Genomic DNA, 17,992 nt, shown 5'->3' with positions numbered 1-17,992 from the left:
AGCAGGGTAGAGAAGTGCTTTCACTGAAAGGGAACTTTAACAAGATACAGCTTGGGGGAAAGAAATGTTAAAACAGAGGACATTGGGGGCTTGTTTAGATACTATTATGAGATGCTTGTGGGGTTATCCTGAACTTGTGTGCCTCCATTTTTTGAGTAAATTGCTTTTGCAAGTGTCTTTAGGGGAAATTAAATACAAACAATTAATAAACATTGGGAAGATTACTTAAGTGTTCTCAGTAGGCACTTGCTACGATTTCTATTTTTTTCTAATAAAACAAAGGGTGGGAGTGAGATTTTTTTAATGCAGTCTTTCCTTAAAAAACAAACAAACAAAAATTTTCCCCCTCTCAATGAAATTCAAGTAGAAACAGCAGTACTAGCAAAGTCAGAAAGACCTAAAGAACAAGCAAATCTATCAAGCTTATAAGCAGAAGTTATTTCATTTGTTTCATTGATATGGTCTAAAATTCTGTTAACTTCTGATAGAAATTTAATGGATGAGACATAGATAGAGGCTGCTTTAGGAAACAGGCTTTTTAAACACTACTATTAGTGAAAGAGCAGTGACTTTTCCACTCACAAAATCTTTTGATATCTTGATTGCTTCTGTCTAAACTGAATTTCAAAGCTTATGCATACTTTTAACAGTTAAAAAAGTTACCATCCAATAGGTCTAGCTTTCCAATGGAAGACCCTATTCTTCCAAAAGCCCCATTCTTCCTAAAAGAAAAAAGTTAGGAAACTACAAATCTAGGTGCACTTAGGATACAAGCTTATATTCATAAATGAAGAAACAAAGTACTCACTTTGCAACTGAAAGCCAAGTCCAACAATCAGAGCCAGGTGTTTACCTCCAAAGAGATTTCAGTAACAGGTTTATCACCTAAGGAGCTTTAGAGATGTAGCTCTATAAAATCATCAAAATGCACAGGTCATCCCTTCACATATAAATTCTGGAGATAAACTTTTTTGTGCAAACTTTTTTTTTTTGCATAGTTCAAGGAGGTGGAGAAGGGAAAAAGGGTGCTGGGGGGGGGGGGGGGGGGGAGGGGGGTTGAATAGAAGAAGAAAAAAGAGGAAAAAAAAAAAATGCCCCCACAACAACCTCTCAGCTGTAAGGGACTAGCTTTATTGACTCCGGTAAAGCAATTTACACCATCTGGAAACCAAGCCTGATCTCCCAGTGAGCTCCTGTCCCCAGGTGGAACCACTTCAGCCTGAAGAGCCATCAGGGGCAGGAGCAGAGCTTTGCAAACCTGGCAAGGTCAGCCTTCATTTTTTGTGCAAAACAGGTGCAACAACTCTCCCATCTATCTGCAAGAACCCCCTTTTGTCTCCACCTTGTGCAGCTGTCTTTCTTTAGGTAATCCTAATAGGGACAAGAACAATTTTCAGGAAATAACTTGTTGTTTCTTAGAAGTAACATTAGAAATCCCTTTTGTAGCAAAGACAATTGCCCAACTGCTACCTTCCCAGAAGTGTGAAGAGGTTACCAGGAAATTAAAATAAAAGCTATGGGGCTGACTCTAAGTTTTTCATACACCTGGCCTGGAAGAGACATCTGATTGGAGGGGCCTATGCAGGTGTTCAGAGTTAAGGAATGTGGACATGAAGAACCATGATGCTATGGGGCCAGTATCTTCCAGGCCTGGTGTCTATTTTGTGACTGCATAAAACTAATTTATTTATTTATTTTTAGGTCCCTGGGGAGGGTGTCTGTGCTGTTTTAGCACTGAGAAGAAAAGTTCTCCTAGGCTGGTTCAGTGGTAGGACTTCAATATGAGCAGATCACATTTACCATAAAACTGTAAACTTTAGGAAGATGAGTGTGTTTTTTGCTGGTTCCTTTTTAGGACTTGTTGTCTTTCCTTTCTGCTTTAAGTAGAAGGCAGGTTCAAATCAATGTTTTAGAAAAAAGCACCTTGGTTCTTTTTCCTTGACCCCTGCCTAGTTTTCTCTCCAAGAAAGCCATGTTTTCTGTTAACTGTTGGAGAAACTACAATCTTTGTGTTTCCATGACCTAGCCTGTTTTTTTTTTGTTTGTTTGTTTGTTGGTTTTTTTTTTTTTCATTAGTACCACAAAGGTCTCAGCAGAAAATCTTCAAAAAAACCCTAAAGCCCTACATGTTTCAGGTGAACATTTGTTTCATGTATGTGTCTGGAAAGAGGGTAGTTTTGGGGGTGCCAGGTGCTGTGTAGGGCGGGAAGCTGACAGGGGTGTGCTGAGCATAGCTAAGGGGTGATGGTGGTGACTCTGGGTCAGGACAGGTGAGCACAAGTATGTGGCAGTGATTTGATGTATTAACTACTACTGTTCCTCCCGAAACTTATGTGCACCAAAAAGAATCAAGATGGTGCTCTGGACACTGCATTATCAAAGGATGAAGGTATTTTGCTGCTTCTCGTGTCTTAATTCTGGGCTAGGGAGAGTCTGAGAGAACAATGCTCTGGTAAGGGCATTTATGCGACTCAGAGGAGACCTCAGATCTGGGCCCTGCTCCAAAGTACGGATTTGTTAGAGGAGTATTTCTGCTGATGGAATAGGTGCTTTTGGGGTTGAGTAGAAACTGAGTAGGGCATTTGAGGTTGGGACATAAGCACCACAAATTATGGTGCTTTTTATCTATCCATTTATTTATTCATTTAGTGGCTGTAGCACCAACTTTTGCCTATATTTCATGCAGTTAAGAACAGTAGTAGTTTCTAATTTCTTGGGGGAAGACAAGAATATAGGTTATGAGGTGCTTTTGTGTGATGTTGATGTCAATTGTATAAGTATATAATATTCTTGCTGCTCTTGCTGATGGCACCATGCATGGTGCAGCACAAGGAACACTGGGCTGGTGGTCAAAAAGCTTTAAATTCATTTTTTTTCCCTTGGCTGCTGAGTTACTATATGGCCTTGAGTGTGTGACTTCTGTTTCTTTCAGCTGGAATTTTTCTTGGAGCATGAACAGCACCTTGCACTGGGGGGCACTGATTACAGCTGAGCTTTCTAAGCACAACCGTATCACATAAAGCAAACTTATGAATTATTTCTACTGGTTGTCTGAGAGAAAACAAATTTATTCTTACTCTTGTAGTAGAATATCATTACTATTGCAAGGAAATGGAGTTTCTCCCAGCTGTGCAAAACTGGTGACAGAACTAGGGAGCTTTGAACTTCCCATTAATTTGCAAATGCATGAATCGTCACTGACTGGCAAGTAGGATTTACCTTTGTGTTTTTGTTTGCTTGTTTATTTATTTATTTGTGGGTAAAATTCACTCTTCTCTGTTTAGGTTTATAAAGCTATTTAATTTGAGGGTGATGTAGAGGGCTTAATGAGTGCATAGGTGTGCAATTCGTCTTTACAGAGAAGTTCACTCTTATGGCAGCAGGAGACTATCTCCGCTATGCTCTTAGCTTCATTTAGGATTAGGTACATGTTGGTGATGTGGAGGTTTCCTTGTATCTGGAATTTGGACTTACAATCAGAGTTGGTGTGCGAAGTTATACCGACACTGCTTTTGGTGGAGCATCATCTTTTTGCAGGGATGTCTTACTTCAATGACTTTTGGTTCTGCATCCTTTGACTGGAAGTGACATGGTGTTTCCTACCTGCTGAAAGTCCAGAAAGAATAAAAGACCTGCTTTCCTGTTGCATCTCAGCATTTCCTCTAATGCTAGACAGAGGCACTGGTTTGCACCCGGACTTCACCAATCATACCTTAAACCCAAAGACTAGATTAACTTCGTGCTACTGCAAAACTTTAAAAAAATAAAATAAAATAAAAAAAAAAATGGATTCCTTGCAGGAAGTTCAGTGTGCTTTGTATCTCTTCAGACTACCAGAAATCCTTCTTCTGTGGAGTTGGATCAAGACAGCTTGAATAGGGCAACCTGGCTGTAGGCTGGTGTTACTCACCTTCTCTCCATGGAAAAAAGGTTAACTTAGCACTAAGAATACAAGGCCAATGTGATGGTGGTGTCAGTGCCTCTCTCTCCATCCCTTCTTTCCTTCCCTTCAATAATTTCTGATTTTATAATCCATTTTCAGACAATCTGACTAGGTCAAAAATCTAAGTGACTGAACTGTTCAAATTTTATGAAAATGAGTGTTTGGGTAGAGAAGACATTTAAATTAAAAATGCCCTAAAGAGACACCACAGTGATAACTCAGCCATATTACCTGAAAGAACTTGAGTTCTGCTGTTCAAAAATCTTTTCAAGTTTTCTGTGTTTTCCAGTATGTTCAGCTGTGTTGGATAGCACTTGCTGGAGGAATCCTCTTAGTGGGGCCCTTCATGCCAAGAGCACCAGGGACTCAGAAAGGAGCCAGCCTGGGTCTCTTGGGTGATGCCAGCTACAAGCTAGTGTAACCAGCCTTGCTTTCTACTAGGCCCTGGTTGTCCATACTGCATATCTGAGGGCCAGCTCAGTCCCCTTTGTAGATCAATCCACGCATGGGTAGGAATTGTCTGTAGCATGGTCTTTTCTGTGCTCTTAGAGGGTTTCAACTTACCCTGTTTCAAATACAGTTTGACACAGCAAGAGTCATGGTCTTGCTTTCTTTGGGAACTGCTGGGCTGGTGGTCAGATCAGGTTATGTGTGATCTTGCAGAGACCAGCATGGGTTTTTATCTACAGGAACAACAAAAAAACACCCTATGGCCTATGTTCTCCTGAGTGTATGAACATTTCATTATTACCCCCTGCATAGAGAATCTCTGCTTTTATTTCCTTCACTTGCTCATGATCATCGTTTAAAATTTTTTCCTCGAACTCCAAATTACCACGTTAATCTTCAGTGTCTGCAGCAGGATGGTCTGTTCTGAAGGACCTGCTAAGGAAGCAAAGGTGGGAGCCAGTGCAGTGTACTTCTGAAATCATTGTGTTTAACTCGGTCCAGCCTCCTGAAGTTCTCTGGGTGCCTGTCGATTCAACTCCTCACAAACCCTGCTAGGAACAAGCACTGAACTCATTAAGAAAACATACAGGAGCTAGCGCGCGCCTTCCTCATCAGGGATTTGTCTGCATGAAAACGGGCAAAAGATGCCTTGCAGCAATTACGCCAGTGAGTACCTTGAAAGCTGATTTCTTCACAAAATGACTTTTTCAAGCAACTGTGCTGTCTGTCTATCTAGGGGTGGTACTGTCTGTCAGTCTGTCCTTTCTGTATAACCCTGAAAGTCCCTGGCAAATTCAGCACAATATGACAGAGAGGAGAGGTCTCAGAGACTATTATAAACTTCATTAAAGGAATGACTGATAGTGAAATCACTGAAGAAAAGGCTACTAAGCTCACCCTTTAGTAGACATTAGGGAATCCGTATGGAGAGCGAGACATCAAAAGTAAAGCATCACCAGTTTTCTCTGCTCTCCGAACAACTTGTTTTTAGCTCTGTTGGACCTGAGTGAGACAGGGGAAGGACGGATTTAATTCACCCGCCCTGGCAAGGGAATATGCTTAGCCCCTGACATCATTATAGACGAATCCCTCCAGGGATATTAAAAATGGAGAGCATAGTTCAATCTTGGTGGCGTCATGTCCAGAGGGCCAGTGGGAGAAATCCTCCTTGCCTAGTTAGGCTTAAAGCGAAACTTAACACAAGGAGGATGACTAAAGTGCATTTAGAGCGAGTGATTTATGTAAAACTATAACCTTTATAAAATAGGATTAAGTGCCAATGTGCTTACATTTGGATGGGGAAGGCTTGTTATTTGCCCTGCAAGAGTTATGGCCAATAGGTCTCTGCAAACGGAGACTGAGGAAGAGACAGAGAGTCTCAGTCGCTCTTGTGTTTTTTTTCCCTTTGCTTCTGCCCCGCCTCCTTCTTTCATTAAAGCTACACATCATATGAAGTGGCACCAGCCTCAGAGAGTCTCTGACAAAACCATTGCATGGAGCCTCAGGACAGAACTTGCTGCAGTTCATGTTCTCTCCCTCTGCCCTTCCTCTCCCTGCCTTTTGCTTTCCTAGTGTACATCCAATAAGTCAGACGAAACTTAATCTTGTTTGCTCTGTCTCTCATTTGCTCTTCCTTTCTCTCTTCTCCTTTTCTCTTGGTGCTCTGCTTCCTTGTCCCTCCTCTGCCCTCCAGCTTCAAGTTGTTTTATGTTGCTCTAGAACAGCAGCACTTTTTGGGCTTACCTTTATTCTTCCCTGTTTCTGGCCTTCTCCCTTGGTTGCAGATCAATAAGTGCAAACAGTGGGCAAGGGAACATCAGCAGAATAAAAATGAATTGATACAGCTCAGCCCCTATTATACCTCTTAAATTGTTGAATGGGCTGATCTTTTACAGAAATTGTATGATTGGAACAGAGGGAGCAATTCTGCTTTTTTGTTCTGAGACCCACAGACATTGGGTGCTCCTGCTCAGAAACCCACATGGTGTCTTGGTGATGAATCCCTCATCCAGGAGGTGCAGGCTGTTGAGGGAAATGACCAGTGGTCAGTGACGATTAGCTAATTTCACGAGAATCCATTTGCTTCCCCCTCCCAGTTTATATGTCAGAGCCCTGGCTACTTTAGGATCTGCTTGTGGATTTTTTTTATTTTGTTTTTTTTTTTTTTCAGACTCTAAGTATATGTAAAAACCTACTAAGAAGAGAGTGGATCCAGCAGCCAGAAATTAGCTAAGAAGGTAAATTGTCAATGCCTTGCTTTTTCTTATTGTTTTGTTGTTTTGTTTGTTTGTTTTCTTTTTTACAAAAAACTTGTTTAATTAGCAGACACGTTGTGCTGTAATTGCTGAGCTGGGAGCTCGTACTTGTACCTGTATTTCTGTGCAAAAACTTTCTCCTTTTCTATACCTTCTTCTGTGGAAAATGGGACACAGCACTACCTGAAATGATGGAAATGGGGAGCTCAAATCACTTAAAAATAATCAGTGTCCAATGAAATCTGACTCTGATAATTTCTTGGTTTTAGGAAAATCTCCCCCTTCTCATGCTGGTGGGAGAACAGAATTATTGGTAGACTTTGCTTTTCACTTCCGCTGCTGCTATCTCAGAAGGAAATTGTGAGTATAAATCAGTTGGGGGCTCTGATCCAGCTATTGTCTTCTCTTTTTGACTGCGGATTGCTATGTTTTCCTCCCTATGAAATGGGAATTAGACTCATGGAAATGCAAGGCCTGTAAAGCTGATTCTTATCATGCTCCAGTTTTCTGCTGGTATCACTGCAATGACTTCCGCATTCTTTGCTCCTGGTACATATTGGGATTTATGAAGATAAGAGTAACTGCAATAAGATTCCTCAATATTAGCAAGAACAATTAATTTCTAGTCTGAGCACTTACATGACATGTGCCAGTTATTGATGGATGAGTAGTAAAAGAGGCAGAAGCTATGCTCAATTTGAATTCTTGCTTCTCCAACCCTTTTCAATATACTCTCGACTTTAGCCAGGAGCTGTAATGATATGTTTCTGCAATAAGTCCGTTCTCCCTCAAATTTTTCATCTTGATTCAATATGATTTCTCCCTCAAATGGTTACCTGCTGCTGCCAGGGTTTGGAGCACGGATCTGCGCTTGAGACAAAACACAAAGACATGTTCACGACCTGGCTTTTTCAGATTTCCAGCCCTCCTGCTCTTGACTAAACTGGCCATAGTGTAACAGCAACTTTTCTTCTGGGGATTGCTTTAGTGCTGCAGCTCAAAGCACTGCATTCAGCAGGGAGCTGGGAGAGTGGGGAGGCAACTGAACTCCCCCCTCCCAACACTCAAGACATCCCAAATCAGTTTGATTACAGTTTTGTTTGAAAGCGGCTGGGTCCCTTACAGTCTAAATGGTTGTTGTGTTTTACAGATGGATTATTACAAATCCTTAGGGAGGGGAAAAAATTAACAAGGAAGATAAAGCAGGAAAACCACTGTTGCAGCAGTTGTACCAGCTTCAGTTGCCCAATGGCTGCTGTTGTGTAATGCAATCCCTATATACAGTGCATTACCGACTTCCAATATGCAGTAATATTTACATTAGCATTAGGACACCATCAAGCCTTTACTTATCCACATAGTTAAAATTGTTATCTGTATATGAACCCCAGAGATGATATATCTAGTTGTCAGCAGTGACCTGATGATAATAGCAGTACAATTTAGTTACAATATACAATATCATTAATCATCCAAATGTAGCATAAACAGAATGGACCATTTGCTAAGGTCTTTCCGGGGGTGGGAGGAAGGTCCCTCACTTATAACAGCTGTATCAGCCAGAGGCTTTCCTAAGGAAAGGGGGCTGGCAGAAATGGGGGGCCAGGGGAAGATGTCTGAGGGGGTGAGGTCTTCCATCGAAATCAGAATCACCTTCAAGGGTGGTACATGCCTCTATTTATTAGCATTATGCTACATATGCTAATGGCAGACTGTACACTATTTCTGAGCATTAACATCTGCTCAAAGCAACAGACTTTCACTTACAGAAACTGATTTAAACTCAGTGAAGCAGATAAACACAGAAATCTAAGCAGGTGGCTGCGACTGAAGGAAGAATTCTCAATTCCTGCACTCAACCGATGAACTTCACTAAAACCATAATTAATATTCAGATAACTATATTCCAACTCATAGAATAAACAAGATCATTTAAGGGATGCAAATGTCTACCTGGGACGAGGGGAGGCAGGGGCTCGGGTTTGGAATACAGAGTGGTTTGAATATAAATCCAAAGCACTCCTTAATTTCGTACTGCTGCCTTTGATGTTGGCCTGGGCCAGAAAACACAAATAGCAAGAGGACGTTATTGCATTGTTCACAGGCACAAAGTGGGAATTCAACTTTTAAGCAAACAGTGTGTGGAAGGTAATAATAGAAACGGACCTTTGCTTGTAGGGTGCTTGATGGTGTATTGACCTTGTTACAGCAGTGCTAGTTAGTTTGGTCACTGCTTTTAAAACCGTAGCCTTTCATTTGGAAAACTTTGTAGAAGCACTGTAAAGATATGAACAGAAGAAGTCTCCTTCTGTTCTCTCCAATCACACTTGGCCAAGTTTTGTGTTGAGCACTGATAGCTGGTTCCAAGAGAAAGACCCGTCAGTGTTCCAGCTAAGGGATAATGTTGCAAAAGTCTGCCCTGTTTCTCTCGAATTCCAGACTCATCTAAAAGGTTGGATGGACTTTAAATCTAATCTGGCTGAGCCTGAATCTTGGAGTGAAATGCTAAATGGGGTTGAATTTTACACGGATTCAGCTTTTATTGAGGGCGTTTCATGTGGTTCCAGAGGTACTGTTTCTCCGGAAGAGTTGTGATAGTCCTTTTTCTTTCACAAAAGGTATATAACCTTCCGGTCAGTCTGAAAGACATATTCAAACCTTGTATGCTCCAGCTAGGACTTTGGACTGGTATTTCCTTGTTTGCCTACAAAAGACTCAAGGCTTTACTGTTCCCTCCAAATTACTTTTCTCCACTGTTGACCAGATGCGTGGACTTTGGTGGGACATACAGTGCATATATAGTCCTAAGTTTTCAAGAACTGTGGATCAGATCACAATCCTGATAAAATTGCTCATTACTCTTCATTACATGACAAACTAAATCACATCAGACTTAGAAAATCCCTTGCATTGAAAATGGTGAGAGGCTGGGAAAATGTTTGAGAAAAGTATTGGATATTCTTGCCCTGTTCTCACTGCTCTCTAGGCATTTTCTCGAGGCCACTGTTGGGTGTGGAATGGCTTTGGGTACTCCATACCTCCAAATCAGTATGGCTGTACTTAAGCTATTGAGAAAGAAACATTTTTTTTTCCTCTTTGTATTCTCTTTATATCTTTCATGTTTGCAATTTTTCTCTGCAAGTCCAGAAGGTAAAAGCTTTGTTTTTAAAGCTGAAACTTGTGTTCACTGGACTACAGGAGAGGGTGATTTGCAATGAATAGCAAGTAAAGCAAAACTTACAGGATAACTTTGAGACCTGACCCTCAAAATAGCTACAAGCACCACGTGCATACTTGTATAACCAATTTGATTTGACTTTTTTTTTTGGTGGTATTGATATCTCCTTCAGTTCCTACAAGCTTCGTGAGTTTTGCTGTACTTCCTCACAACCACACCCAAGGTGTGTGAGAGTATGAGAATCTTTACATATATATATGTGTATATATATATATAATTTGTACATCTTTCAGCCAGTGTTTAAATCTTTAAGATTCAGATTTTCTCAGTTAAATATTTTGAAACAACAAAAATTAGAGATCTCAAAATGTACTGTTTTGAGATAAAACGCTTGAATGTCTTTTGTCTCAAGATTTTTCATTCAATTTCACAACTTTGGAAAGTTTTTTCCATTTTTCTGAATGCATCAGAACCAATAATAAAGCACTATCAACCTGTAAACTCGAACTTCCTGTTATCCTTGAAATCAAAAGTAACAAGTTCATGGTCTTCCAAGCTCTAATAGCAACTCCCTCTTCTGTGTACACTGAGAATCACAGGATGCAACTATGCCACCTTGATCTTCTTAGTAGGAGTCCTAGCATAGAAGATACCTAAGATACCTACAATACTGTGAAGATTTGGAGTTTGCTCGTGTTAATCCTCTCACCAGTATTTTCCCTCCACACATACAGGTTCACCTAATTTCCCTCTATGGATTCGGGATGTTGGAGTCTGCTAGATGGTTTTTGTGCTACAAATCATTAGGAATGCGTGGGCAAATTCTGCTCCGATCTATACACATGCAATCTATTTGACTTGAGTGAGGCTGCACCCAGTTAAGGACTTCATCATATGCTCAACAAAGTCAATCATAAAGCTTCTACTGGCTTCAGCTGTGCAGGATCAGGCCCTAATGGGGGGCAGAATGCACGATATTATTATCATTTTAAAATTATTAGCTTCCATATGTTCCCAGATTTGTGGGTATTTAAAATGACTGTTTGAGGCATGCATGACTTTTTGAAATTCTGTTCAAAAGGATTTGTTTCTTTTGAATATTAACAATCTGAAGGATTTTTTAGATGAAATTGTTAGGCTGTTGTGGCTTTTTTTTTTTTTTCCTTTGTGCTTAATTGTATGCACGTGATTGGTTTCATTGACTGCTTTGGAGGGGTGCGAAAAGATTTGTCTGAAAAAGTGTTCTGTATGAAGTCACAAGGGGGAAATGAAAAGAATGCCTACCAATCTGTTAAAAAAAATAAAATCGCCCAAGTGTGTGGTATCAATTTTCAGGGAAGGAAAAAAAAGGGTGTTTGCAAGAGCCCATAATGCAGTCCTAAGTAAGTCTTCACTGCCAGTTTGAAAGAAGAATTTGTTTGAGGGAAAGTGGAGCCAAAGCACCTGCTGAAAAAGGAGCTTGCCTTTGGGTAAGGGGGGTGCTGCTGCTTTCCTACCCTCCAGAAGCAGAGGGGAGGTGTGAGGGTTACAAAGCAGTCAGAAATCTCCTCCTGAGCAGTAGGACAGCTGTACCAAGATATATAGTTATTATAGACATATATATAGCAAATAAACCTGACTGGAATCAGGACATCAAAAGACTGATGCTCTCTCCCAAGTATTCATCCTTTAAGTACTGTGTCTTTCTTTCTTTCTTGTTTTGTTGACTGCCTATTAGTGTGCTAATCTCTTGGGGGAGATTACTGAACAAATAGCTGTTGGACAAAAATAATGACAGGGAAGAAAAGCACAAAAAAAATGTAAGAAATGGAGGAGGGGTCCATGATATGGAAGCAGAACTGCATGAAATCGCTGCCTGCTTTAGGGCTGAAGGAGGGCAAAGAGCCTCGTTTCCCAATGGGTCAATAGGGGAGGACCTAGGTCCTCACAGTGGGGGACTTGTCACCCTTACAGTATCTGTCCCTGCCTGCCCTAGGAGGAATAGGAACGTGTCGTTTACGGGAGCAATGGCGGGCTGTGCCTGGTTCCCCCGTTTGCTCTTCCTGCAGGGCTGATGGATGCTGTCCCAGTGAACGTTTCAGATTAAATCAGGTACTTCTCAAGCTGAACAGCCTGAACTGGGAGTTGTGGCACACTCATGGCCTGCATGGACTGGGCATGGAGCTGTGGGCCACCCGCGGGGACCTCCAGCAGCTCCCAGCTCAGTCTCCTCAGCCCTGCTGCTGCAGCCCAGCCCCAGTCCCACCGGAGGCACAGCTCGACGCGAGGCATCTGATGTGACCGATTTCCCAGCTAACTCTTTTGGAAAACAGAGTTGGAAATCTGTTGTCAGCATTACATGTTGCACAAATATTGTCGCTTCCCGGGAGGAGATGTTTATCTGTATTTGCCAAGGACTGCTTTTGAGCTGGACATTGAACCTGTTTCCATGCAATGATTAACAATGGCGGCAGAGCGAACAAAGGGAAACAGCTTGGGGTGAGCTGGTTTGTGGAAAAAAAAAAAAAGAAGAAGAAGAAAATCCCCATAGTCTGATAATGCCACAGTCAAGGGAAGGCATTCTGTAATCTGGGAACAGTCCTATATATAGCAATATGCCTGAGTGCCTCTGGGGAGCTGAAACACTTATAAATCTCATGTATTAGATGGAGGCAGAGCACAGCACTCTCTCTGTTCATATGGAGGTGGCTGTTTCTAGTGGTTCTTGTGCTTCCTGGAGTAATATCCCAGTACTCCAGGCTGCAACTTTAAGAGAACTCTCTCTCTTCCTTTCTTTTTTTTTTTTTCTTTCATTTTTTTCCTGGCTTCTTTAGCTCTTTCTTAACTTCTTTTTTTTTTGTTTTGTCTACATTTTTGCTTCATTTTGGGAGACTGAAGGCAGGCCGTTAGCTTGATGACTAGATTTGCACGGCTTTTTTGTCAGCTGATATTTGTACAGGAAAAATAGCTTAGCAGGAAGAAAAGCTGTTCACAGACTTGGAGGAAATTTGGCAAGTTGTTTTAAAGAGGGAAAAAAAAAAAAAAAAGCCCAAGCATTGACTATCTAAAAAGAAAAAAAAAAGTTTATTAGTGGGATTTTTTTTTTTTTTTAATAGCCAGTGCTTGGTGCAAAATACCTTGAAATATATATATATATTTTTTACCTAGAAAATATAATTAATTCTTCAGCCTAAACTCTTTTTTTTTTTTTTTTGGTCTATTGGGAAAACCAAATAAAGCAAAACACAAAGCAACCAAACCTCCCAATTCAGACTTCAGCAACTAGCTGCTTGCACAGCCGTAGTCCTGGTTTCTCACTGGCGCTGCAGCCCCTGGGTTTCGCTGCCATCTCTGGCACTGGTGTGCCCCATGTCCTTGGTCACCTCCTCAGATCTTCTTCCCCCATGCATATTTGTGCAGCACCTTGCACAGAGGGGACTGCTGTTGGCTGCGACCTGAAGGTGTCACTGCTACACTGTGAATGCTGACACCCGCCACAGCCTTTTCCTCAGCAGCAGGGTGGCTGCACTGCAGTTGCAATGAGCATGCAAAAAATTGTAATAGGTATTGCAAAGTACAGTTTTAGCACTTAAAAGACACCAATATATTGACCCATTTGTGTCGATATTTATTCTTTAGCAGCTGCATTAGATTGGCATATAAGCCCCTATCTAGCTTCCATTAAAATCAGTGACAAACTCTCATTGACTTAAATGGTGCAGGATAGAGCCCTAAATCTTTAATGTAGTCATGTGCATGTCTCTGTTTTTTTCTAGATAATGTAACCACTACAATGTAAAAATACATCTGTTATGCGCACTTTGCTCAAATATCTGTAAATGTGATGGTAATCACCCTTTCATATTACATGCTGTATATCAACAAGTTATTTCTACTTAGGGAGAAGGAAAAAAAAAGTTCTTAAAAAGTTCTTTTCCAGAAATGCAAATGTGCCTCTGTATAGAAATTCCCTGTTAAGGCTGCCTATAAATATTAATTCTTCATAACATATACCAAGGCTGTCTCACACTAGGAATTTCACTCGGAAGGATTCAATCCTTACGCAGTCACTGCATGCTAATACTTGTCAGCGCCTATGCATCCCCTCATTAACAGCATCAACTGGGTTAAAATAAGGCTGGCACACCGATTGCTGTCACTGGGGATGCCAGATCCTTTCCGACCTCGTTGCAGCATGGCAATAGGACCGGGTTATGTGTGGTTTTACTTGCCACTATCAGCAGTTGCTCTGCAAGTGCCTTCCCTGCTGGTTGTTTCTACCCAGTGGCAGTATGGGGGTCTTCAAGGCTTGCTAGAGTAGGGACTTTTTACACCAGTGCCTAAAATGGCCCTTCTGGCTGTTGTAACAGGGGAAAGAAAATCCTCAGTGGATAAAAAGTTGAGCTTCATCCCTCTGCCTGCTGTGGGTTTGCTCATCTCGAAGCAAAGGAATGAGGGAGAGCACTCAGGCTGGTGTGAAGAAGAGCTGGAAGGGCACTAAAGGACCTGGCTGTGACAAGGTGGCCGTTACCTTTGCCAGGTTAATTAGCCGAGACCCAGATCTGCCCCCAAGCCCCTCCTCGCCGCTGGCTCTTGCCCGGGCACCTGGAGCAGTGGGGCCGCTGAGATGGCTGCCAGCCACGTCGCCAAGTGACGTCTCAGCATCTCCTCACACTTCCCCCGTCTGCCGGTATCCATCTGCTGTCTCTCGTCCCCTGCTCAGCATCCCAGTGCCTCCAGGCAGGAGGTGTCCTTTTGTCCCCATCTGTGCAGCACCCAGCACAGGGGGGCTCCTGGCCTCAGCAGAGGTGACATGGGGGACAGCTGTAGCTCTCAGCCGAGGCCACGCCGCACAGTGCAGGAGGGGGCATTCAATGCAGCGAGCAGGCCGCCCTGACCTGCCTCTATCTGCTCACTTTACACCATCGTGCAGAGTTTCCTTCTCCTTTGTAGGAGCTGCAGGATTGCCCCAGGTGAGTGCACCCTCACGGCCGTCCCACTGTACTCAGTGAGGAGGAACCAGGCTGGCAGAGAAGCAGCAGCTCCCCCAGCAGTGCTGCCTTTACCCTGCTCCTTGGCACAGCTTGGGGATGGGAGTTAGTGTGAGTTAATCCTGCAGCCTTCCACTAGCAAAGTCTGAACAGCTAATGTATGTTAAAGCCTCACCGCCTCTGCTGCCCGAGCCTGTTACCTGCAGCTAACCCCTATAGAGAAGGTCTTGGCCAGACACCAAGAGAGAAAACAAAATAAAACTTTAGATGACTTGATCTGAAGCCAGGGTGTTTGAAGAGGGAATGAGGGGCATGGATTACACCTTGGATGACCCTGCTGCTCCCCTACCTGACAGGTTTCTTGTTGTCCTGGCAGGCAAATGCACAGAAGACCACAGCTCCAGTGCAGTGACTCATGCTCTGCTAGCAAACTCTCCCTGCATGCTCCAAATCCTCACTTCAACCCCGCAGCACCAGTGAGGAGACAGCAGGCTTGTAGGAGATGACTGGACTTAAATCAACATCCTCAGCGTATGTTTTTTTGGGTAGGATTTAAACCTGTTCCACGAATTGAAGAAGCTGTCTTGGCATAAGGGCTCCCCCACCCTCTTCCCCTATATAACTGCGTCTAAACTTATCTGCAGAGCTGTGGTTGTTTTGGAGGGTGTAACATACATGTTGGCTTCTGAAATTCCTCCTGGCCCTGGTGACTTTATGGAGGCTTTCACCAGGCTTGTGTCAGCCCCCTCCTGTTTTTTGGTAGCTGAATCTGTGATTATGCGAGTGGGAGCATTTGGGGAAGGGAGATCAAAAAGGTCCCCATCTGTCTTGATTTGGGGACTTGGGTCTGGTTCTGCCCCAATAACTGTGTGAGTAGCGCTGCCCTGCCAGCCCATCCAATGCAATACGGGATTGCTTCTGAGGAGTAAAGGTGGAAGAAGAGGATGTCAGACAGCCCCTCCTGGAAAGATTTATAAATGCACCATAACCGACTTCACAGGCTCAGTGCCTTGGAGAGTAATTGAAAGAGATGTTCCATATTGATCTTTTCAGAAAGTTCAGTTTGTCTAATCTATCCCCTCCCTAGAGCTGGGTGAAAAATGTTTGAACTTGTAGCACTGGGGTGGGATTCTGCTCTCTGTCACCTGGATGTAAATGTTGGGAGGCTCCTCCGAAGGCCATGCAGCTCCCGTGGTGTAAGGGAGAGCAGGAGCCAACCCCAACCCTAGGTAAAGTGTATGATTGTGTCTGCAACTGGGCTTCGTTTGAGGAAGCCCATTTTTGATGCTGTGGGTTTGAAGCAATTTTATAGGATGGGCATGATGTCTCCATGTCGTGATGTGAATGCCAGGGATTTATTGTGTGAAATATGGAGACGGAAGATGATTTTGTGATTAGGAAATCAGACTGGGACTTGTATAATCTGTGTTTAATTCCCAACCCAGCTGTAGATTGCCTCTCTGCCCTTGGATAAGTCACTTATGCTCAGATCCATAAAGCTATTTAGGTATCTAACACCCATTGATTTCAATGCCAGTTGGGCTCTAAGTGCCTTTAAGGATCTGAGTCTTAATCTCAGTGCATCTTGGGGTTAGGAACCAAACCTATTAGATCATGACCTGGTACTTCTTTTCTCCTACTGGATGAGTGCTTGTTTCTGCCCACTTGGAATATGGTGGGTCTGTATGTGTCTGCACAGCCCCTAGCACAGCGGGGTCCTGATCTCAGCTGTTGCTGGAAGAATACAATAAAAATGTGATAACGGTTGCTGATAAATAAATAAAAAATAGAAAGCTTTGAAAGCTAAACTGCAACAAAATAATCTAAGAACCTTAACGTTACAGTCTAGGTTTGAATACTCATGTCTTTGGCTACGCATTGATCTCCTGTGTCCTATTAAATTATTCAGCCCTTCTAGCAACCTTCCCTCAAAACATCCCAAGTACTTTACATGTGTGAATTAGGCTTTGCATCCCTTCTGTCCAGACATGGGATTTTCATCTTGCTACTTTGCAGTTCAGGAAACTGAGTCACAGAACCTTGTCCAGAGCAAAAGGAACCTAAGTAGGCACCTAGGTGTTGACACAGCAAAGCATGCCAGTAAATGCTGCCTTGGGCAGACCCACAGTCCCTTTATTTCAACCAGACCAACCCAGCTTTAACCAGCTCTCTGGGGACGGGAGTCTCATTTCTACCCCTCTGATTTCTAAATCATTGTTTTCTGTCTCCTCCTCCTCATTATGTTTGTTCTTCTAATGAGAGCACTCTTCACTCTGTGGTTGTCCCTCTCCCTTGGTGAGAGCAGGCAATGTGAGGTCCTCCATGGGATTTTAAGCGAATAGGAACACATAAAACCATGATGCTCCAGAGAACCAAATTTAGAGGGCACGAATGGGTCAGGGGCCTTTCTGAATGGTTTAAATTTTTTACTGGATACACCACTGGGTGACTGGCAGTGTCTACAGGAGGACTGCAGTTGTGTCCATTGTGAGTTGTCACCAGGGAGAGAAGGAGAAAGAATGGAGAGCTTTCCCCACTCTTCTGGCCTAACCGCCCCTGCACAGGAGATGTGGGGAAATTCCTCCCCCTGCAGCCATCAGCTGGGGCTTGCAGGGGCCCTGACAGAGCTGGATGCTAGCACACTTGAACAACCAGCCTCAGCCAAGCTTGAAACCTGTGCCAGGCTGAGACACTGTCATGGTGAGCACTGGATTCTTCTTGTCTGAAGCACATTTCCCCCCCAAATGGAGACTATCCTTGATATTCACACATTTTTCCTAAAGCACCCGTGCCCAAACTTGTCACATTGCCCTCCTGCTCTTTGGGTTTCAATAACCCCAAGGGCTGGATCCTGCCTGTGTATTCACTGCAGGGAGGCAGACCTTGCTGTCTGGGGAGCGAGGAGGAGCGGGGAACCACAGAGACATCCAGTGCTTCCTGGCTGTAATGGTTCATAGCATCCTAAAAAAGCAGAAGGGTTTGGAGGGGATGTTACGGCCTTCCTTTAAAACAACCGTTCACTATGAAGCAATTAATTCATTTCCTGAATTAAAAGGAGCCTTTGGATGCTTCGTGGCATTGCAGTACACCTAACACTCGTTTAACCAGGACGAAATGGGGAGAACGATGCCAGGAGGAGGCCATTATCCTTCTCATATCCAGGAAAATGGGAGCGGTTCCACCTGGCGTTTAATTC

The 17,992-nt window shown here is 43.0% G+C and overlaps 1 protein-coding gene and 1 long non-coding RNA gene across 25 annotated transcripts in view; one reads left to right on the top strand and one right to left on the bottom strand.

Moving 5' to 3' along the window:
• The window catches only part of CELF4 (CUGBP Elav-like family member 4), a 697,696-nt gene that overhangs the window by 655,722 nt on the left and 23,982 nt on the right, over positions 1-17,992 (bottom strand). The window lies entirely within an intron of this gene.
• LOC308185266 lies at positions 1,112-12,897 on the top strand. 5 transcript variants are annotated; one of them, XR_013943236.1, is made up of 4 exons: positions 1,112-5,059; positions 6,564-6,630; positions 6,918-7,008; positions 10,561-12,897. It is a non-coding gene; the product is annotated as an uncharacterized lncRNA (long non-coding RNA). The 5 variants fall into 5 exon arrangements; XR_013943238.1 differs by having other exon boundaries at positions 1,112-1,890; positions 2,077-7,008; positions 10,561-12,869; XR_013943239.1 differs by having other exon boundaries at positions 1,113-2,135; positions 2,933-7,008; positions 10,561-12,868.

This window comes from Anser brachyrhynchus (genome assembly GCF_964034855.1).
Source record: "Anser brachyrhynchus genome assembly, chromosome: Z".
NCBI classification, from domain to species: Eukaryota; Metazoa; Chordata; class Aves; order Anseriformes; family Anatidae; genus Anser; species Anser brachyrhynchus.
The sequence above is the reverse complement of the archived record's forward strand: the minus strand, read 5'-3'. Positions and strand labels throughout refer to the sequence as shown.